Source organism: Amblyomma mixtum, chromosome 3, assembly GCF_055824585.1.
Source record: "Amblyomma mixtum isolate Tamu chromosome 3, ASM5582458v1, whole genome shotgun sequence".
In the NCBI taxonomy this organism is placed as follows: Eukaryota; Metazoa; Arthropoda; class Arachnida; order Ixodida; family Ixodidae; genus Amblyomma; species Amblyomma mixtum.
The window spans coordinates 236,594,517-236,618,690 of NC_143014.1; the positions used below are offsets into that span (position 1 = coordinate 236,594,517).

The following is a 24,174-nucleotide window of genomic DNA, read 5'->3' on the forward strand; positions in this document are numbered from 1 at the left end:
TGCCTCTCAGTAGAGACCACAAGCCTACCGCGACCTCAAGACAGCCTCACGGCCGTACACGGTATACGGATTGAGACGGATTCCCCTCAAGACAGGAGGAATTTTTGTTCAAGCAGTTTGTGAGTGATTCTAAGCACTTTGAGCGCTAATTATTTCTATGGTAGGTTTGGGCCCGCATGGCCGACTGTCGCTATAATAATGGTCGAAACGTACTGCACAATAAAAAGGCGTGGCCTTAAAATTAACACAATCCTTCTGAAATTAAAAGCATATCTCGAAGGTCTAACTTCCCCGCTTCACGCAGAAACTAGTCATAGTTGCTTATGCCGCGGCAACAACCAATGTTCTGTACAAAGGTGAGTACATTTCAGACTGTAGAAAGTTAAAACATTACATTTCAGGTGCATTAATTTAGCACGTGAAATCCACCGACAACCGAACCACATAAACCTTCAAGCCTTCGATTAATTAGTCTAAAAATTCAAATCTTTCTTATAAACTGCCTGCACAGCTTCATCGTAGTTCTTTCCAGTCCAACTGCAGGTGTGGATCCAAGTTGATACATACGTAGTAGGGCTTTAAAATTTGAAGTCTGCGTTACATAAGTTCCTGCACAGGTCATGCCAACGATGCTTCGCCACAGTTGTTACATCCCTGAATATGCCACAGAAGCACGAATCTCAGGCAGAAGTCACTGCCGTGAGCTTTAAAGAGAATGCAGGCTATTAAAGAGGTCTATTTTCGCTTGAGGTCTGCGCATACTTACGTACACGCCATTTAAGGATGAGGTAAACTATTGTAGGTAAACGGCAGTAATTGTGCACTGTCACATAAAGATAATCTGCACCCCGAAGGCATAGCAGACAAGAAGTACCCTTGAGACATCGAGAATCTGGAGCTGGGCACGTTTCAGCTGCACCAAAGACAATACAAAATGTGGAATAGAGCTACCGCGAGAGGGCAAATAACGTTACAATCCAAGCGATTAGTAGTGACCGCTTATGCCTTGGACGGACGGCTTCTTTGATTATAACGGCGCAAAGAGAGGTTGACCAAAGAGTGTCATGACTAACGTATTTGGCATGCAGATGGTGGAGCAAAATACCAGTTCTCTCACACATTGCAGCTCACGGAAGCAGAGCACCAGGCATACGACGCGAATGCTCAGATCACCTGGCCACTGCTGCAGTTTGTCGGCTTATATAAGCGAAAGCCATGACGTTGCGCTCCTCGGCCGCCCACTGGACTGACGAATTCGTCACCAAACCGCAGTAACTTGTTAAACTTACTTTGCCCTTAATTAATCGGCGCCTACCGAAGAATCTCAACTGACAGGACCGCCATAGGCCTCCTGCGCTAGAGTCGTGAAGGTATGGCAGCGCCACGTCGTGGCGGTGAAAAAAGTTGGCTGGATAGTACAAAGCAAGTTCTGCCTATGGTGTCGTGTCCATCTCACCGGTTTTCTTGCGATGTCTAGTGTTTTTTTTTCGTCTCTTCGTAAGAGCAGAAAAAAAAATACTCGTAAAGTATCCCACGCATCGTTGTCTGCCGGCTGCATCCCTACTTTTCAAGAACGAACGCCCCTCGAGCCTTCCGGCGCGATGCTCAAAGCCGAAGGCATCGTTAACGTCGGTCTGGAACAGTAGCCCGCGGTCTGGAAACACTAGACAGTTTTAGCGCAGCCGGAGAGCCGTACGGCAAATACAGTAGCACGATGCCGTTTGCTACCATCGTGAAGGTTGCATAGCCACTTTTGCCGTAATGAAGCAGTTGTCTAATTAACGTGTTTACCACACGGTCCCACTAAAACTCCCTACTGGCACCACGGCTACTGCTGCGTCGTAGGCTGTCGTGAGCAAGAAAGTCTCAATCGCAACGTCCGGTTCGGTCATTTCTCTTCCAAGCCGCACGAAACAAAGTGACGGGTGCACTGAACTCAGGAACTTTGATGCAATGGTTGAAAGACGCATAATGCGGTTTTGTTCTTTCGTGGTTTTGTGGTGTCAAACGTCCCAAAAGCGAGTACGGCTATGTGGAACACCGTACTGAATGTTTCAGGATAATTTAGACCACATAGGGTTCTTTAACGTGCACCGACATCACACAGCACACGACCCTCTAGCATTTCACCTCCAGCGAAACGCGACCGCCGCGCTTGGGATCGAACCCGCGTCTTTCGGGTCAGCAGCGGAGTACCATACCCACTGCGCCAACGCAGAGCATAGCACCATTCGGGCCACGGTGGCTCGTCTGTCTAGTTCCAATATGAAATGTGCGGTGAGGAATAACCTCCCAAGGCGTGCCGATTCCGCTACAGGAACTATTGGCCAGGAGACCACTCTGTCGCAGTCGCAGCACTAAAAACTGCGGAAAGCAACAAATATTATGGGCATATACAGAACACAGCTCGCTTAAAACTTTCTATACCTTTCTGCCAGCAATTCCTGACCAAGCCGAAGCAGCAACTGACGGAATTTTCCGCATTCACGACTGGATAGCCAGCAGCCACGGTAGCATTTCGAGCGGTAATAAATGCAAAAGTAAGTGCTGATGTGAGCTGTCACTCTGCACTAGAAAACATTAAATGGTCGAACTTGTTGCGAAGTGCCGCACTACGGCAACGTTGTATGGTTCGAAGTTAAAAGTGCGTAATGCCAGTGTCAATACAACTGGTCTACAGATCAATATTGGTACATTTTCTCTAAAAACTACATTTGGGCGACCAGCGCCAGAGCTTGCGTTGCAGGCCGATTAGGACGCTGCTACATGCTCAGATGCACTCTAGCTGCTGCTTTTCGATTGCTAAAAGCACAGATGGGCTTTATATTTTTCAACAGCGGACGCGTCGGTGATCGTTTAGTGGCATGTGTCATGCGTGTCGAGCGTTACCGCATGACCGTTAGCGCCTGACACTAGTGACTTTTGCTCTCTCTCACTCTCGATTTTGTCAGAAAACATTTCCCTGCGTTAACGAGCCTGAACTCACCGCGCAATGCTTTCGAGGAGCTTCATTTCCTCTGACACCCGCGTGAACAGCCACGGGCAGGGCGCTGAAACTTCGCTGCAATTTTTCGCACGTTGTATGCGTAGTACTTGCCTCGCGTTATCATTCGTGTCTGCGCAACGCGACCAGAAAAAGTATTTCAGCGCTTTAAACTCGTTTCAAACCGTACACCAGCACAGCCGAAAGCTGTGGGCCCATAGCAACTGCATCATCCTCCCACTCGTCCGTCCGTCCGTCCGTCCGTCCGTCCGTCCGTCCGTCCGCCCATCCATCCCGTCCGTCCGCCCATCCATCCCGTCCGTCCATCCATCCATCCATCCATCCATCCATCCCGTCCGTCCGTCCGTCCGTCCGTCCATCTTCGCGGCGCCACCTCAGCAGCGCAGGAGGCCCATGTCGCCGCATCCTCCAATTTGAATTCGCTCCGTGGTAGGAGCATGTTCCTGGCTGCCTAACGTGCCGGGTAGGGAAAAATGTTTCGAAAGCAAACCCTTCAACGGACACTATTGTTGCGGGTACGAAACTGAACAGCACCTCATAAGTTCAACTCATGAATATGAGCGTCAGGCCTGGCTCGCCAATGAATAGTTTGGTGCTAGCTGAACAAATAATCACAATTTTATGACATTTCCTTATAAACATATGCCGGTTTGACCGAATATCATTGCTGCAAGGGCAGCATCCGCGTATCGGAAAGGTGTTTTGCAGGTGCAGATAATAAGAATAAGCCTAACGTAAAAGTAAGAACATCAGAAATCATAATTTCCACGTCTATTACCCGTTCGTTTCAAGCGCAGGTACCAGTGAAGAAGGAAATATTTTGTGGTTCTAATGCAACCTGATTTCAGCGCGAAATAGCACGGCAGGCACACTTAATGCTGCATTTCCTGCTCACTACCCGCCAGAGTCCCTCTCAATGTGGGACTGGATATTTTCTAGCAGAAAGACGTCTCTAAGCTCCTGCTTATGCGTCCATTTCCTTTGAGTTCTTAGCAACAAAATTTCGCCTCAAGATCTTCCACCGGCAGTCTGGTGTTATTACTTCTAACGAGGTTGATAAGGTATAATCTTAAACGTGAAAGAAGAAGACATAACAAAAGGCAGTGAGGCACTCATATCTAGAGAACCCATTTCGAAAGCGCATCTCTTGGTACCGACGCTTTACTGCGGCACGAATGCCTCGAGAACCACGAATACTTCGTCCGCAGCAAAAACGTTAAAACAAAATTCAGAAGAAAGCCGGCCAAGTTCACGAATAAGGTTTACACAAGCCCTCCTAGTCCATTGCGATTGGAAATACGCGTCAGTTTATTACGGAAAAAACGAAAGACCACAGCAGGCTGAATGCGCCCCGTCATAAGCGCGCTATCTCAAGCCGTTGAGCGCTCCCTCGAGTGCGTACGCGTGCAATTCCCAACCGAGAAAAAATAAGAAAGGTAGAAACCAAATCTATGCTTTCATGCAATCGAGTACGGTTGACGATGCCACGGAAGAAATCGGAGAAGCTCAAAATTTTTCGCATTCAAACCATTCGAGGGGTGATTAGGAAATACACGTGCCATAACGCGCCAGTTAGCCATCGCGCCAATTAGCCATCGGAGTGCTGCATGCGGTGCAGCTTTAAATTGATTTCGCATGCAGACGAATGGCTTCGGAGCTGTGGGGATTACTGCTCAGACTGCTAGCCCTGACATCAGTGGGGCTTCAGCGCATAAAAACGCCGCTATAACCACCCAAAGATGAGGCTAATCAGGATGCGTACCACGTGTACAAAGTACAAAAAAAATGCTGAGCACCTAAAAGTTAGTCTTTATCACTATTCATTGAGACAGAGGCTGCATCACCACAAGTTTTCCTTCAGAATAATTTGTGCGTGGTCCTAGAGTTGAGTGTTATTATCTAAACAAAGAATTCAGGGGGGCACTTTGTTGACCTAAAGTGCGGTGAGGCGAAAGCCTTAAGCGCGGTGTTGCTGCTTGTGTCACTGATGTGTGGTTAAGATGTTAATCTTCGCCTCTAAGAGTGGGATGCGACAGCGTCTTGCAACGCTGCCAGGGAGTCGATAGAACGCCATCGCCCGTTCGGCTCTACGCCTTGCTCGTCGGTAAATTGTTTTGTGAGGAAAGGAAATGTATCTGTATCTCATATCTCGGTGGACACCTAAACTTCGCCGTAACGGGAAGGGAGGTACATGGGAGTGAACGAAGACACCGTATTCACTAGACGCGCTGTTGTTCATTCAAAACCATCGAGCTGGCATGGCGGAGTGGTTAGCATGCTCGTCTAGCACTCCGGAGACCGGGGTTCGATTCCCGAGCTCGACCAATTTCCTACTCGGTTTTATTTATTTATCTGGCCTGACTAGAAAGGTTAATTGTCCTAATTGGGTAATTAAGCAATTAATTAAACTGAGTCCCACTTACTATACGATCCCTTTAATTGGTTGTATGGTTATTAGCCAAGTACAATTGGCTGCGTTTGAAATTCGCGCACTGTGACGTCACGACCGCTTCGACCAATTGAAAAGCGTGACATTTCTGTCGACAACTCCTGCTTACAACGATGAGGCATTAAAGGCTTCCACCTTAAAAAAGCGTCATTTGGCAAAAGCAGGAAACAGCATGCATTTGGGTGAGCGTGCACAAGATTAAGCGCTTTGAGGGCACCGATATATTTTAGCGTCTGAAATGCACCAGAAAGATCGCACAAGCTGTGGCCCGACAACGCACTCGTGCAGAAGTGGGGCAGCGAAAGAATAGACGCAGGATGACGGATGATTAAAGGAATTGTTTTTAGTAGCCAACACTGGACACCACTTGCTCTACGGGACTTGCGTGCCACGTTAGTTCTCCCACTAAACTGGTGGGTGACTTGCTATAGCATGACAGTTATCAACGGCAGTAAGTGAAAAATTAGTAAATGCGAAAATCACGAGGTGTGAATAGTAAGTACAAAGACCACAGTTTTATAGCGACCGCAGCAACAGCGGCACTTGGCAAAAATGCCAGCGTTTTTAGTGTGAAGCCTTGGGGAATGAAGCCTTGGGAGTTGAAGCCTTGGGAGTTGAAGCCTTGGGGTGTGAAGCCTTGGGGTGTGAAGCCTTGGGGATGAAGCCTTGGGGCATGAAGCCTTGGGGCATGAAGCCTTGGGGTTTGAAGCCTTGGGGTTTGAAGCCTTGGGGTTTGAAGCCTTGGGGTTTGAAGCCTTGGGGTTTGAAGCCTTGGGGTTTGAAGCCTTGGGGTTTGAAGCCTTGGGGTTTGAAGCCTTGGTGTGTGAAGCCTTGGTGTGTGAAGCCTTGGGGTGTGAAGCCTTGGGGTTTGAAGCCTTGGGGTTTGAAGCCTTGGGGTGTGAAGCCTTGGGGTTTGAAGCCTTGGGGTTTGAAGCCTTGGGGTGTGAACCCTTGGGGTTTGAAGCCTTGGGGTGTGAACCCTTGGGGTGTGAACCCTTGGGGCGTGAACCCTTGGGGCATGAACCCTTGGGGCATGAACCCTTGGGGCGTGAACCCTTGGGGCGTGAAGCCTTGGGGCGTGAAGCCTTGGGGCGTGAAGCCTTGGGGCGTGAAGCCTTGGGGCGTGAAGCCTTGGGGTTTGAAGCCTTGTGGAATGAAGCCTTGTGGTGTGAAGCCTTGTGGATTGAAGCCTTGGGGAGTGAAGCCTTGGGGTGTACAGCCTTGGGGATGAAGCCTTGGGGCCGGAAGCCTTGGGGGGTGAAGCCTTGGGGTGTGAAGCCTTGGGGAGTGAAGCCTTGGGCAGTGCAGCCTTGGGGTGTGAAGCCTTGGGGTGTGAAGCCTTGGGGTTTGAGGCCTGCACGCTCCAAAGGCCCCACCCACCAGCCAGCTCCCTCCGCTGTTTGCGCAGCTTTCAAATATGTTCTTGAGTAAAGCTATCCTTTAAGAATGTTTTCGCCTGCAAAGCAGCGTTTTCTATGTTTTGCAATATTTGGTTTTATCTTCCCGGCTTCAGACAGACAGGTTCCTCAGTTTACAGATGATTTGGTGTGGTTTATGGGGTTTAACGTCCCAAAGCGACTAAGGCTATGAGAGACGCCGTAGTGGAGGGCTCCGGAAATTTCGACCACCTGGGGTTCTTTAACGTGCGCTGACAACGCACAGTACACGGACCCCTAGAATTTCTCCTCCAAAGAAATTCACGTCTGTTCGTTCTGTATGTAATTGTCGCTTGCAAGCAAAGAATCACGAAATCGTTAACTGCAATAGATGTGCCGGAAAACTGCAGAAAACGCAAACCTGTACATGTTCTGCCACAACCAGCCGGGGTCATTTCTTTGGTCATCATTTCTTAATACCAGGTTACAAAAGGGTCACAGCACGCCGAAGCAACGTGGCAGGCGGGCGCTATCGACAGCGACAATGAAATCGGCGGCAGCAAAAGTAAATTGCCGGTGCAGTTCACCGCACCACGGGCTCACGCCTTCGCGAGCCGGCGTGGGCGTCTCATCACGCGCAGTCGATGAGCAACGAGTTCAGCCCCCTGGCCCGGAAGAGTGCCGGCTGTCTAACGATCCGGTCATCAGGAGCGCGCGCCGCGCTCATTGCACGCGCCTGCCAGTGGCGGCACGACGCCAGTTCGATGCGCTCGCCGCTGACGCCCCTCGGTGCCGCGCATGGCTCCGTTTAGCCGCTCCCGTGCTCCGTTCGGCAATCAGTCTTCCCAAATGCCTCTGTGGGAACGACAGACGAGCGCCTAGCTTCCTTCGCCCTCTCCCGCAGCCATCGTGCCCGAGCACTGATGAGTCCATTTAAAACGGCCGGGGAGAGCGCAACGGCGAGGAGCATTAAGCCGCTACAGCTACGGGAATCCTTGCCTAATGGCCGAGAAACTTGGAACGACGCGGCACGAACTGGAGTGAGCGGTGACACTGGCAACGCGGGCACGCGTGCCCGTACGAGGGGAGTCTCAGTTTCTTAACTTCGCGTACCAACCATCTTGACTGACGGAAATGAGCGAAACAGTCGGAGCTTTTGTGTGCTAGAAACGGGCGCACGCCAGGCCTATGGAAGATGATTAATGGTGTTTATTGGCGCCAGTACATCCGTGGCCAGAGAGCTCTAGAGACTAACGTTGGATGAGCTCAGGATGAAATAGAAATTTATAGGAAGTGATGGGTGCTCACCCCCCTTGTATTCACCGTGCTATAAAACCTTAAAGGAAAATTAAAAGCAGGCGTGACTTGCCTGAAAACTTGAACGACTTCAAAATTGTGCTTTTTGTAGATAAAATTGCAAGCTTGTGTTAACTCTTCAGTTAAAAGACACAAGTTGTAAAAACAAAAGGAAATTCGGTTGTCAGTGGGATTAAGGAATTAGGCGCAAAGAGGTTAAGGTGAAATGTTCTGCTGGTACACTTCTGAAAAACACCCTCTTCGGTCGTTCTCACATCGATTGCACTGAATGAGAGCATGCACAACAGAGGCGTTACGCCCACATTTATCACATGGGGGCGAATATCTTACAAGAGTGGATATGAGTGTGTACCATATATACCAGGTGTCCCAGCTAAATGTAACCAAGCTTTTAAAAAACACGCGGTGTCCTAGCCGTCTGAAACCAAATGAGCGTTGTTTAGAGTCGCGTGACCTAGTCTGCAGTATTTTTTTCGTTCTTCAAGGTTGTCTAATAAGTTAAGCTTAATTTTTAATTATTGTCTTGAGGAACAAAGTGTCAATGGAAAAGTTGTAGATCGCTTTGAGAAACTGCCTACTGAGACATTTGCAGCAAAGTGATATTTACGTAAAGTAGTTTTTTTAACGGCCTTTAACCATAGCCCGCACAATAAAATAAAGCTTCCACATGACAACTGTGCCACTTCTACGTCCCAAGACGCGCCTTAAAGAATAAAATCCGTTTTTTCTGAAGTCCTCTCCTCGATGAGACTTTGGGTGCACATTGGGGCAGAGAAGTGAGCGAGCAGCTGGTCACGTGACAACTTTCTTTTAAGGCCAATAAATGAACCTACGTAAATCGGAACTTGACGGAAACAGCACTACTAGCGGTTTTTCGAGATGATCTAAAACTTTTGCATTGACACTTTCTTCTTGAAGTCAATAATTAAAAAGTTAGCTAATTAAACTTAACTAATGAACCTTGAAGGGCAAAAAAAATACTCAAGACTAGGCCACGCGACTATGAACAACCCCGAGTTGGTTTCACTGGACTAGGGCACTTCGCTTTTTTAAAAGGTTTGGTTACATTTAGCTGGGACACCCGGTATATGGCCTATTCTCAATGTTGTCTAAGCCACTTCAAAAAAGCATTTTTTACACCCACATGAGGCTATTAAGCCTCAGACACCCACAGAAAGCTTATCATGCTGTTTTTATTGTCTGTTCCTTTATCCAATTCAATTTTCGCATTTCATTTATCCTGTTTTTAATGCGATGTCTATAGTCTTGAAGAGTAACGTGGGTAGCATCAATTGGTTCCATATTTTCGCACACAGATGCAGTTGCCTTGTCAGCTTCTTCATTTCCATGTATTCCACAGTGGCTTGGGACCCATCGAAATGTTATTTGCAGACCTCTACTCAACTACTCTATGACACGCTATAACAATAAGTTGAAAGTGGCATTAATATTTTTCCGTGCATCCAAATGTTTTGACAGTACTTAGTGAGTCGGTGTATGTGGCAGATCTTCTTATTCTGGTGTCTAAAATCGTGTCGACAGCCATGAGGATAGCGACTATTTCGGTAGTGAGAATAGTGGCGTCCTTGTTGTTGGTTTTGGTTTCCGAAAACGTCACTCCAACAGTCGCACACGTAACAGAATCTGCGAATTTGGATCCATCAATGTATAACCCTTCAGCATCACATTTTTTCTTGAAGGAACAGAAAGTGCTCTTTAAAAGCCGCCGATGGGTTCTTCTTAGGAACAGCCAGAAACGATATATTACATTCAATAAGTTGCGTTAACCATGGAACTGGTGCGTCATTCCGGTACTTTGTTGGGCACTCATCAAGCGGCACATCAATTTCATCAGCTATCGTTCGCTTACGTGCGAGAAAAGGTTGCTGGTAATTCGTTTTCTGGCATACAGACTCGATGCAGAGGTTTGGATGAGCGAGCTGCGATTGGGTATAGAAATATTCACGAACTGTAGTAAAAATCCGTCTGAAGTCTAGCGTGTGCCCTCTTGCATCTCCACTGTGGGTCTCTTTTTTACAATTGGATACAGTAACCAACTACACATCGTTGCGACATATAAGCTCTTGACTGGTATATGTATGAAGGTGCCAGTACAGAAACGAAGGCCCACGTGGTGCACTGGATAATGAAGACTTCAGACTGATTCTCCTGCGGATTGGTACATTACGCATGCATATCCTATTTCTGCAAGAATTAAACTGTCGCGCCCTTTGCTTCGCTTGCGAAGTAAGGCAAGGGGTTCGAAAGCTTGCAGCGAATCCGTAGCGCTCTTAAAGCAGGCATTTTGTATCGGTGCCACAGTAGAACTGCGGCAGGATTTTGAAATATTTGTAGTTTTACAGCTTCTTTTATGTACTTGATATGGGACAAAAAAAGTAAGCTTCTAGTCTAAAGCAACCCCTAACAATGTTTTCTCAGTTGTTATCGTTAATTCTTGCCTACCAAGAGCCACAGAAAGCTCCGGTTACTTCTTTCGCTTCCTTAGGAAAAGTATGCTGAAGGTTTTTGCAGCATTCAATTTGAAACCATTCTCATCGGTCCAATTTTCAAGCCGGCCAATCGTAACGTGCACTTGTCTCTCACGTACAGCCAAATTGTAAGAGAAAACTAATCTGAAGGTCACCCACATTAACGGTATCAAAAAGGGGGCTTGCGTGACGTCGCGCAGTGAATTCATTTTAATGATAAAGAGTGCACAGCTCGGTATGCCACTATGGGGGATGCCATTTACTTGCATAAAAACTCTTGATAACCTGATAAACCCTGACTCTGAAAGTCCGGTAAGACAGGTAGCTCTGGAAAATGCGGAACAAGCTGACAGATCACTCTTTCCTTGAACCGCTTAGATACCTCTCCTGAACACAGAACAAGTTCGCTGGGAATACAGCTAGGTGGTAATTCCCTTATGCAATCCAAACAGTTTAGTAGGCGATAAACACTCCCACTGTATTATTCGTCTAGCCACAAAGTGCAAGATTTATGCTCTGTGTACGAGAGAACTTCCAGCCTAAGGTGAAGGTTCCTTATTAGCAGTTTTCTTCGGCTTTTATTTCTTGGCGTGTTCAAGAGGGCCACACCCTTCTTTACCGGTTGGAAATGCCGAGGTGCCTACAGACGTATCCACTGCCTCGTGAGAGACTCCGGACGCGCGTGCATGTGGCACCGGAACAGACTTCCGTGGCCTCCCTTTTCGAGGAGAGGAAGTATCCCTCTAGCACGCGAGTCTAGGGGTCCTTCTTAGCTAACAACAGGGTAGTAGTAGTCACTTCCGCCAAGGAAGCCGATGGCTCAGCCACGGTGCCACTGAGCGTAGTTCGGGCAGGAGCCGTAAACCAATGTGGCGCCGATCTCTTACTTGCCACTCCGCAGTATGTTGTTTTCTGGATTAATCACTACCGTGCTCGTACATCTAGAAACGAAATGCCTTCTTTCATCTTTTTCATTCTTCCAAGCCAGGCACATGCGCTAGTACGCCGCATCTACATCCTCACACTTGGCACAGCATGGATTTGAGCTGCAGCTGTCAGCCAGAGGATCTTTCGAAGAACAACGAGCAGGTGCCAATTTGCCCCGACAGCTCTTAGAGCCGTGGCAAATTCTCTGGCACTTAAACCACCGGGGAGTATTTGTGACATAGTACCCAGCTTCCGAGTAGGACGCTGTAAGCAAATGTGGAAGCACTAGTTTTGTTGGAATCTTTTGGTCATTTCGTCACATTTGGATTCTCTGGACAGCGATTGCATTCTCTGTCTTGAGTAATTCGAAGATTACATATTCTGTTACGTGCAGCAGCTCTTGTTCATATATGAATGAACGTCCAGAGTACGGTGTACAGTTACGATATTTTGTATTCACCAAGGGCGCTACGTGAAGCAGTTTTCTAGCTAGCGCTTGTACCCAGCTGCATCAGTTGGTCGCCGCTAGCCATTTTCGTGGCCTTGTATCCTGGACCAAGAACTTCAAACATTTTGCTACTAAGAAAGGTGGATCTCTTCATGCTGTGACGTTTGCATTCTCACAACATTATACGGATGATACATGATACGTACTTTAGAAACGATTCTTGTTTGCTGGACCGAAAGAAATAAAGTGTTTCTTCGACGCTCCCCCTTTTTGAAGTACCATCATATTTTCAGAGGAAGGATGGAACGGACATGCTATATTAATTATTATTCGCCAGTTACGCTGGCAAACAACCCTCGAGCCCAACTAGGGAACACAGCATGACAACGATAACTTTTGTTAGGCCAGCTACACAGCACCACTATAACCAGATATGGAGTAACCCAGGTAGACTACCCCGCGCAGGTTAGCCCTAGGAGCCTGTAATAAGAAAAACTAAGAAGGGAAGAGAAGACGATGAAGTTATGAGACAGAGGACAGGAAAACGAATGTAGAGGAAATCAAGAAAAGGCGACTGCCGATATTTCCAATGGAGTCAGCCTGGGGTGGCGTCTACGGAAAGTGGAAACCAAAGTGGTTTGTTGACTCCGCAAAAGTCCAGGATCCCCTTTTCCACGGACACAGCCAAGCGCCACGTACGGCTAGACGTAGGTGACCAGAGCCCACGGCGATTATGGAAGACAGGACGCGGAATATGATAAACAAAACGCTGGACTAAGGTGGAGAACTGGGCATCCATCCTTCATTGTGCTTTTGCGCTGCGTTTTTTTTTTTTTTAAAGGAACGCGCTTAACCTTCCTCCCTAGACAAGTGCGAGAAGAAACGCCGCTACAGCGCGGATCAATTGGTCAGCAGCAGCGAAAAAATCCGAGCTTGACGCACTAAACACAAATGAAATTCACAAGAGTAGATGTGCATGCTATAGTTGGTTGCTCATATCTTAAAACAGCACAAAGGACGAGGAGAAAGACACAAACAACACAAAGACGCTTGCATTACCAGGGAAGGAACGTGTGTACTTGGCGAGGCGTGCAAAATGCGATTAGCGTCAGTTTTCTTTTTGGCTTGCGCATTGCACCTGCCTCCCCCTGTAGTGCATCAAGCCTTGTACATAGAAATGTAAATTTCTGCAAAAACTTTGTTTAAAACCAGCGCGTCTGTGTCCTCTCGTGTTGCGTTGTTTTGATCCCCAAATTAAGTACAGTTTTTCCATCTAAACAGGCACCAAATGTTCAACAGTTGAAGCGAATGCAGTCTGAAACTGCCACAATGGCCGCCATCTCGTTTCTCATCAATCAATCAATCAATCAATCAATCAATCAATCAGTCAGTCAATCAATCAACCGGTCGGCTGGTCGGTCGGTTTCGGTTGGTCATTCAGTCAGTTAACCAATCAATCAAATCAATCAGTCAGTCAGTAAAACGATCAAAATCAGTTAACTGCTACAGTATTTTACGGTATCATTCGAAACAAACTCGCTCTCCGAAGCGCTCTCGGTTGGTCCCAGAAAAGCGTTGCACATAGACACCGAGCCCTGAAGTATTTGCTCGACCTTGTGCCCGTTTGTCGGCCACTCGTTATGCAGCTGTCCGCGTGAGCACGTCCTCTGAGGTACACGCTGTTTCTGAGAAGACACTCACCAAACCATAGAACAAGGCACTTCACCGGCAGAATGACTTGGGAACCACGTATTGAATAATGCATTCCTTCATTTCCACACTTCACTCTAGCTCGCCCACGCACTCGTACTCACACATGCCGGCTTAATTTGCCCGCTTCCGCTCTGCATCACCTACCTCCTCCATACACGACATGAGAAAGGGGTGGGAAACAGCGATGTAAAAAAAATAGCTACAATAAGAAGTCTCGCCACGGCACACCGCCGGCACGACTGCTCGAAGCAAGGCCCTCTTCTCACGCGGAGGTGCGCACGCAGAGCAGTGTCGTGCGTACATGGCAGTACAAGACACGCAGAGACCACACGAGAAGTGTTTTCGGGCCTCGAAAAGGAAGCCTCCCTCCGGCGCGTCCTGCCGCTCCGGAACCCCACACTCCAGGACGAGACACACAGCGGGCGCAAACACGAGAGCCGCCGGACCCGCGACAGATGCGACATGCTCACTTTTGTTCGCCGCTACTTTCATGCTGCGCCACGAAAAAAAAAAAAAGATAATACGAATGCCTCGGTCCCATTCTTCTGTTCTTTCCTCCCTATCCCTTGCGTTGTCAACTTTGTTCACTTTACTCCATTCCGCCCCATCCGTTACGGAGACGAGCGAGGACTTCGGCAAACCCCCTGGAAAGCAGGACGGGCGCGGAAGTACCGTCCTCTCTCGTCGAGCCGGGGAAACAAGAGCCGCCGACTGTTCTTCTCCATGACACGCTCCGGAGAACAAACCGCAGCGGCGATGGATGAATCGCAATGCACAAGAAGGGAATTGAAAGACGTAAAGCAAGCGGAAATGGGTTGAGCAAGCAAAGGACCGTGCCCCTCTCGTGGGCGGCGCGCGGCATAATCGCGTTAGAGTGAGTGACATTTATTTGCCGCGCATGCACCCGAACGGAGAGATGAAACGTCTGTCGGGATTCCAGTTGTTCGAGTCCTGTCGTGCGATATAACAATGGCGAGGAGCGGGCGCCTAAGAAACGGGAAAAGAGAAAGCAAGCTGGGGTGTTTACTTTGCCCGGTCATCCATCTGCGACCCCCTCCCCCCCCCCCCCTTCTGAAATTTAATTCTTTTTTTTTTTCAGGGCAGCGCAAAACTGGAGCTTCACGCACCTTTGGTTTGAGAGCCCGGTGTCTGTCAGGGCCGGGATGCTCGGAAATAACAGCCATGCGACCTCTGCGGTTCTTAATTTTGTCGCTGAAATCAAAGCGAACATCTCCATTCTTTTAGAAGCGTTGCCTGCGTCTACGCGTCAGCAAAGCGACGGTAAACGGCCAGAAACGCTCGAGAGACGATCCACAAATCAAGCAGCAGCAAGCAATCCTTCTCGACTGTGACCCAGGAGAACCGTTTCGTTATTGGGCCCAATAAGTCCTGTCCAGACTAAGTCATCGCAGTAAAAAAAATCTGATGGTCAGATATTGCGCACAACTTAGGCTAGGTGAAAGGAAATAAAAAGACCTCCATTACTGGCAGCCAACTTGCTGATTCAGGCTGGCACCGCGACCGGACATATAGTTTGTGCCAGCTGAGAATTTTAGCTGAAGTATGCCGAATATGAGCCGCCGGAAAGACGTAAGGTCTAAAGGTTGGTTTGGTTTATGGGGTTTAACGTCCCAAAGCGACTAAGGCTATGAGAGACGCCGTAGTGGAGGGCTCCGGAAATTTCGACCACCTGGGGTTCTTTAACGTGCACTGACATCGCACAGTACACGGGCCTCTAGAATTTCTCCTCCAAAGAAATTCCAGCCGCCGAGGCCGGGATCGAACCCGCGTCTTTCGGGTCAGCAGCCGAGCACCATAACCGCTGAGCCACCGCGGCGGCTAAGGTTTAAAGTATGTACGCGATATGAAAATTGAAAAGGGCATCTATATTAGTTGTGCGCATTTACTTTCAATACTTATTTTCCAGCCCACTAGATTACAGAGATGAAGTGAACAAAACACTTCAGTTAGACATCGCAGCTTGCTCGTCATGTTGGTACATCGTAGAAGATACTCTCTTACCATGCTTTTTACGAGCTCTACCACAGGTTAACCAGCCTAGGAAGCTGCTGCACTCAGGTATTATTTTAGCGTGATATACGCACGAACAAATGAGCAGCTGTAATTTTTTTTCTTTGTCCTTTATGCTTAGCCACATACACGGAGAAAAAACCAGGGTACAGATAATTGAGGAAAGGTGCAACTCCCAGCGGTGCAAGAAAAAGTACACAAAACGCCTAGAAGTAATGCGAGATATCTGAGAACTTGGTGACCGGGTAGCGATGTCGGTGCTCACACAGTCGCGTCACCACCCAGACAGCTGGTAGCTCGTTTATGACTCCGAGGTGACCCCTGCCGTTGGCCAGAAAGAGCATTGCCCACTGCAGGAAGGGGGATGCGCATCCTTAGAATAGGACTCTGCCCCTAAGCATCAGCCACCCACCTCCGGCCATCGAACGAAGGATCGGGAAGGTGCGACCCTCTTCCGGGTAAAGACAACGAGTTGAGACATACTGGGGCGGGCCTAACGCTTGAGCTATATATATATATATATATATATATATATATATATATATATATATATATATAGGCTCCCGAGAAACCGCCGGTATGACTTGCTCTGAGGTTCTCCTGAGCAACGTCTGCGCACGATCATTCATCCGCCAATTCCAGGGCCGACAGTTTGCGGCATGGTTGTGTGGCACAGCATTCTTCTGTCCCTATTTACATCCCGAATAAGAGCTAGGTGCCGCCGACACTTTTTGCAGCCTATTTCAGTGTTAGGGAAGTTCTCGAGGCGAGGAGGTGGCTCTGTGTATCAATCATATGAGGTTGGCGCGTTATCTGGGCGGCTTGCGGTCCGATGTGTGCCATGTGCGTCCACCAAACTACTACGTCACGCATGAGACGTAGCGTGCCATTGTCTTTCATTTTGCCATCAATACTGGCAAATGCACCCGTTTACCTTACCTCCACGAGCCCGTATATGCTTCATTAACACCTCTAGTTTGAAATCACTCCCATTAATTCAGCAGCGACGTATACCCCTGTAACCGCCCTGGACACTCGACCATGTTATAAATTCGATGCTAAAGCCCTCCTAAAATCACGTAATTGTTCTGAATGCATGATACAGAACGTCTCTTCTAATTTCTCAAAATAATTTACGCCTAAACATCCTCACCATACCGCGGCCAGCCGGACTTAATTTTTTGGATGGGACAAAAAATTGGTAACTATTATGATACTGAGAACTGCCGGCTTCTCTAATATTTGGCTTTTAGTGAACTTTGGGACGCTGTTCTCTGGAAATAATGTTCCGTTTGCTTCACATTTTACGACACAAAATAGACCCAAGCTTTCTGAAATCCCTCCGTTAACTTCCAATGCAAAAATTTGCGTATGTTTAGAGGACTTTTGTCCGCCAGTCTAGAGAAGTAAATTTAATTCGCAAAAATAAAAGAGTCAAAGTTCTACCTAAGAAGTGTGACATTGCTAGTACGTATAGTCTCCTTCACTACTTTACAAAAACCCAGTTTAGATTACTCAAGGCGAGATCCAATTAATTTCGATTTATGGGTTGTTTAACGTCCCAAAGTGACTCAGGCTATGAGAGACGTCGCAGTGAAGGGCTCCGGAAATTTCGGCCACCTGAAGTTCTGTAACGTGCACTGACATGGCACAGTACACGAGTCTAGAATTTCGCCTGCATCGAAATTGGACCACCGCGGCCGGGATCGAACCCGCGTCTTTCGGGTCAGCAGCCGAGCGCCGTAAGCACTGAGCCACTGCAGCGGTCCAATCAAATTCAGGCAAGCAAGATGGAATAGAGCGTAAATTCACACCATATATTGAATTGTACAGTGCAGCCACAGTCCAGGGGCACGCTACTAATCCTGAAAGGAGTGCCCTTAATGTTTAGCACAAAAGCGAACGTCATCATCAAGGCGTTAACAAGCGAAAACATAGCGCTGGGCGCGAAAGCATTGCCGGGACTGAACAAAATCCTAGCGATAAACGCGAATAAATGAGAAACGAAGACAGCAGGTGCTTTTGCTGACCGCCTTGATACGAAACGTCTTCACAGAATATTATCAACCGTGATCAAAGAAAAACCGAACTATGTCACTCGCATTGTAAGTTGCAATTTGTGGAACCCATATATAGAAGTAACTATATTTAAAAACTAAAACAACTTCGATGTGCTCCGAGATGTTTTTTGAGAGTGGGGGAACAAACCGCCTAACCTCCATCAACATCTGAGAAAAGTTACAATACATGGGCGACGGAGAACGTACAACCTCCTTCAGAAGGTGGTTTGCCCGTTCTACGTAGAATTCCATGGTGGAAAAAAACAGCGCAAACTAAGACAGAAAACACAGAAAAGAGGGGAGACACTACAAGCGCTGACTCGCAACTAAGGTTTATTAGAAAGAACAGAACGGAATATATACAATAACCACCCACGACTGCGTGCGTCATAACAGATTACGTGCAAGGCGTGCAAGGTGATCTAAACAGGAGCAGTGCGCGTGTGCACTCGGTTCTTTAAGTACCTAAATTTCAAATCTGACAAGGCCACTGAAGGATCACTCATGCACCGTTTGCCGTTTTTTTGGATAAAGAACGCTTCCATCAGCTCCCGGGTCACCTTATCTTGGTGGAAAAAAAGCACGTTAGTTTTCGGTAAAAGGGGTGTGCATTTGCAAACCCGGCAGTGCGCGGGAAGGTTGTCTCGCGAGTCACTGTCGTGGTTTTTTTCCACCAAGATAAGGTGACCCGGGAGCTGATGGAAGCGTTCTTTATCCGAAAAAACGGCAAACGGTGCATGAGTGATCCTTCAGTGGCCTTGTCAGATTTGGAATTTAGGTACTTAAAGAACCGGGTGCACACGCGCGCTGCTCCTGCTTAGATCACCTTGCACGTAATCTGTTATGACGCACGCAGTCGTGGGTGGTTATTGTATATATTCCATTCTGTTCTTTCTAATAAACCTTAGTTGCGAGTCAGCGCTTGTAGTGTCTCCCCTCTTTTCTGTGTTTTCTGTCTAAGTTTGCGCTGTTTTTTTTTTCACCATGAATTCACACCAACTAGCCCAAATGTCTGCTTTGCCACGGTAGAATTACAGCCACCATCTTGACGACACGCATGTACGAATGTTTGCCTGAATCCGCTGTTGATTAAGCTTTCGTCGGATACCGCAAATATGCAGTGCCATACCGCGGACGACAGTGAAAGGGGTAGCAGAGACGCCGAAGCAAGGGCCGAACTCTCTAAATTCATGCACAGACATCTCAGCTATACTATTGCGCATACCGCCACAAGTAAGGTCCGGGCTCACAAAGCTGCTCTCTCGTAAGAAGAGTTAGTGATCTGCCATTACCCGTCCGCTGGCCAGTCACTATAAGCGGAGACACAATAGCCACGACGTCATTTAACACCTTCGCAGAGGTGCACGTTTTGAGTGAACGAAAAGAAAGTGTTCCGAGAATATCGAGTTGCGCTTCGCGCAAGAAAACCAGAGCGCAGCAGGATCAACTGCGCTGACAAAAAAAAAAAGAAATGAGTTGCGTTTGGCGAAGATTCGCTAATCTAGGGTGCTGAAAATTACGAGCGGGAAGGGAAAGACCTGAAAGTAGTAAGGAAACAATCGTTCCTTGATAATTAAGCTGGCCCGGAACGCATTTGCACTTATTCTTTGCGGGAGGATGTTTTTGAGATGGCAGCCCTGTAACACGCATCGAATTTCATGGCTTCATTAAAATGTCCTGCGGGAAGCTTCGGCAGGAACGAAGATAACTTTCAGGTTTATGAGCAGGAAGTAAAAAAACAAAAAAAAACTGGCCCTTCTTTAGCGTTGAGCGGCACTCGGTAAACGCGCTAGGGCAAAGTTTAAGACTGTGCGTATAGGCTCCTAATCGGGTCCTTCGCTCAAATGTTGGACTTGGACTAACGTCGACATGACCGAGGTCCTCTTTTTTTTCCTCTGACCGAGGAAAAAAAATGCACGTCACCCAGCGCACGTGCAAATGCATGGCCACCCATGACAGCACCCACTCATAATCACCCCTTTTACTTACCCTTTTATTACATTCATTTCAAAAAAGAAAATTAGTTCATTCGCTTTTCATCATTACCGACATTCACTTGTATTGCAGAAGCTTGGATGAAGGTAATTCAGTGCAATACCTTGAATAGTTCATGAAACGTGAAATTAACTGTCCACTTTTGACACGACCACCAATATTCACTACATTGGTGGTCGTGTCAAAAGCGGATAGTTAATTTCACGTTTCATGAACTATTCAAGGTATTGCACCGAATTACCTTCACGACCACCAATATTCACTACATTCCCTTCATTAAAGAATCTCTCTCTCTCTTCACTACATTAAGCTTGCACAGTTCAGGAAAATTGGTGGGCCAATGAATTCAAGAAAGTTTAAAATAGAACGAACTTGTGGCAGGGTTTGTAACAAAACTTAGCTTGGCTGGAAGATCAGCTAAATTAACTATGGTTAAAATGTGCTTATTATGCACTAGCTCACACATTGCACAGCTGGCAAGGAAGCCCGCAACGACAGGCACTCAGTTCTACGATATTTTATTCAGAAGTTTTCCAACCTATGTACACCTGCTAAAAAAATTCAAGATTACCTGCAGCCACCAAGAAAAGCAAACGCCTTCTTAGTTCATACTGACCAATCGCGCATTTGTGAACGTAAAGCCCACTTTTTTATTATGCAATGTCTAGCGGCTTCTCTAGGGTGTACTGCTGCATTCGACAGCTCAAAAATCGGTTTGCGCCCACGAGTCGAGCAATGGTTCGATAAGTGCCCCCTCCTTCCATTCCTGAGAGCATTGTGATGTTCTCGCAATCTGCCGTTAAAACGACGACCAATCTGGCCTGAGTAAACGCGTTGACACGATAATGGGATTTCGTATGCTCCGATTCCCATCGTAGAGCCTGTATTTGCTCATCAGCTTTTTCCGCACACTGCTCACTTCTATGGCGGGTCAGCATCGGACATATCTTTGACAGCTTACAAGGCGCCGAGAATGAGAGGTTTCGTATTGTATCTGCCGGCTATCTTTTCGATATTGCGTAAACCTTTGTGTAAGCGCGGAATTACTTGGTTCCTTTCTCGCTCCTGGGGCTTTCAGATCGTTCGTTTGTTTCCTTCTGCTTCCGTCCGGTCTTTTGTAACAAGCTTGCTTTCACTGACAGCTGCAATAAAAGCTGAAGGATAACCTGAGCTCAGCAGTCGATTCAAGGGAACGATATGCGAGGAGCGTAACAGGTGCTCGTATGTTTTCGATGTTGCCGCATTTAGACACATCATGGGTGAAGCTCTCTCGCTTGACTGATTGAAATGCGTTTTTGCTTAGTTTCGAATAAGCACTCTTGTCTTTTGGAATGACAAGGCCGCCTAAGTTACGGGGTGGTAAATCCAGCAGGTGCTTGCGAATCCACACGAGCTTTAAATATATGGTTTATGGTTTATAGTTTACGGGGGTTCAACGTCCTAAAGCGACTCAGGCAATGAGGGTCGGCGTAGTGAAGGGCTCCGGAAATTTCGACCACCTGGGGTTCTTTAACGTGAACTGACATCGCAAAGTGCACGGACTTCTAGCACTCCACCTCCATCGAAATGGTACCGCCGCGGCCGGGATCGAACTCGCGTCTTTCGGCTGAGCAGCCGAGCGCCATAACCACTGAGCCAACGCGGCGGTCAGCTTTAAATAAAAAAAACTAAAACTGAGGAGGAATGTCTGAAATCACCACATCGTCATTCACTTGTGTAAAAGTTATAAATAAAACAATGAACATTTATTTACATCCCTAAGCATTACAAATATCTGCGGCTTCTCCGGCGGGTCATGCAGAGGTTTGTCGAAGTACGAAAGGTAGTCACAAAGTGCCGGTGCCAAAGAGGAGCCTACATAGGTGTCTCTAAGGGCAGCCATTATGGCTCAGCCTGTCATATTCTGGCTTTACGGGTCAGTGCAATCCTTTGCAGTTTTGGCATGCATATACAGGGTGCAAAAGTGCTCAACGAAAAAAGTTTGAATTGAGTGCCCAAGGCTAATTTCTGTACAATTTAGTCCGTTCTCCAGCTAGCGCTCTATAATGACAATAAAAATAACACTAACTAGACCCACACAAAACTATTGTGCGCTGGTCTGGCGAATAATTTCAAGTAATAAGCTCAGCGGAGTGTCTGAATTACAGAAAAAAATAGTAGCAGTAATTAAAAACTAGCATCGCCGTCCACATTTGGCAACAGATTGCGTTCTCCCAAGACATTCAATCGCATGAACAAGTAAGCTAAAGTTACCTATGGCTGGTTTAATATAGGAATAGAAATAGGCTCCAAGTCGCACAGTCACGAAATGACCCTTCGGTGCGGCCTTTTAGCTCGCAGCAAAACGCACCAAAGATTAAGACTAATTACAGGCGGTAATACTCAGAGGGCCAGATCGCAACCCTACTAAATAAGGTAAACGACCTCGAACATTTTAAAAAAGCTATATCGAATGAAACGGCTGAGTTATTGCTGTTAGAGATATAGAGTTGATGTTGTTATTTTTTTCAGTTTGTGAGCACTGAAATGAACAATTCTCGCACTGTAGATATTGTAGGTTCTACTGCATGCATTCCTACTCTGTATTAAGGTATCGCATGTAGATTAAAGTTTGTTGAATTTGTTCTTTTTTGGCGCGTTATGCGTGTATATTCCTTGTTATTTATTCCGTAATTCAGAATACTGCGCACACTTATCTTTTTTTCTTCTGCATTATACTATCGTATGTAACAAATGTAAGGTGGTGCTGCATTTACTTTTGTCGTGTTATTTATATGCCTAACGTAGCAAATTATATTTCGGAACAAAAAAAAAACCTATCTGTCGCTTTGACCTTTTTCTGCGGCTTCCCGTAGTTATGCACTGAGAAAAAACAAAACAAAAGACACGCGCGGTAGCTCAGCTAAACCAAATATTCACAGATTATGTTAAGCTTGTCGATCAGTTCACCAGCAGCCTACGCAACTACATCGCCGACACTGGTCTCCGCTCCTTCATTTAACTTTCTATCTCAAACATTCCACTCCCCCTTTCTCAACTTATGCCTCAAGGCACACTTCTAGAATAAAAAAAAATTTAAGCTTGTCTAAACATTAGCGTTTTGTTACAATAGCTTACAATAATTTTGTTACAATAGCATCCGCAACGCTTCCTAGGGTCGCCTAGCGCACAGCAGTGGTCAGTTTTGGGGCAGGGACAGTTCCTCATTTGCGTTAACGATAACGTTACAAATATTACTCCAAAGGCTCAAGCATGTTCTCTCGCATCAGTAACTTGTGTTTTCACCTTTATTGGCTGTCACAGCGGGACGGCGACTAAAGAGGCGCGGAAATATCTCTTCGTACCAACTGTGCTCACACGCCGGAGAATTGAGAATCGGATACTGGGATCTCACTGGAATAAGCGTTTATGAACGCTGCTCCCAGCTACAGGCGATACAGCGATGTCGTAACGTTGGGGGAGAGGGGATAGCTTCAGTTGAAATAAGGGGTCGAGGCCGTAAAGGTGACGCCCTGAGTTTCCTGGAGTATTCCATGAAGCCACAGCCGGCTTGAGGGCAAGCGCATGAAGCAGCCTTCCACCGACGGCTTTTGTCAGTAGATATTAGAGAATTTGCGCACTCCCGGGCAGATCGAGCGGCATTGTTAGCTACGTCGCAAATTTTGTCCTGGCAGCCACTGGAAAGTGATGTCACCTTTTTCAAGTGCACGATGTTGTACACGTCCCATCTCTGAAACCAGTTGCTCGTGATCTATATGGCATAAAACTGTGTTTAAGCTAGTAGGGCAACTTTAAGGCGCCAGATACAACATATATTTGGGGTGTTTGTTGTCTGATGATAACCAACGGCTTCCACAAGCGCAGTTCGGACCCAGTGAAGAGGTAGTTATTGAAGAAATATTTAAACAAAACTTATTGATGCACCATTCCGGGTATAAAAATTAAACCATACACAATTCTTGTGATTATATTAAATTACGTATAATTCTTTTTATGAAGTGGGTAAGCACATACCAATGTTTTCAGCTAGCAGTAACACTTGGTACCGTCCCGAATATAACGTGAGAACTATGCAAGGTTTCTGGTTTAATTCAACCTTCAAAGCCCCCCAAACTTTCCATTCTTATTCGGCGGAAATTAATGGCCGTTCAAATGCGTATTTTAGATAGGTATTATTATAGACTCTCGCATCCTTTTATCTTTTAAGGCGCTTTGAACACAACTGTGTACATTGTAAACTGGAAGTTTGTCCTCACTGTGTGAGAAACCTGACTGTTTCACCCCGGAGGGAGCGTGCGGGAAAAAGAATTGACAGTGATTACGATTCTCGGACAGTGCAGCTGAGTGGCGGTATTGCTCGCCGAC

The 24,174-nt window shown here is 47.0% G+C and overlaps 1 protein-coding gene across 1 annotated transcript in view; it reads right to left on the reverse strand.

Annotated features, from left to right (window-relative positions):
• The window catches only part of LOC149354084 (frequenin-1-like), a 224,126-nt gene that overhangs the window by 59,856 nt on the left and 140,096 nt on the right, over positions 1 to 24,174 (reverse strand). The gene's annotated exons all lie outside the window — the stretch shown is intronic.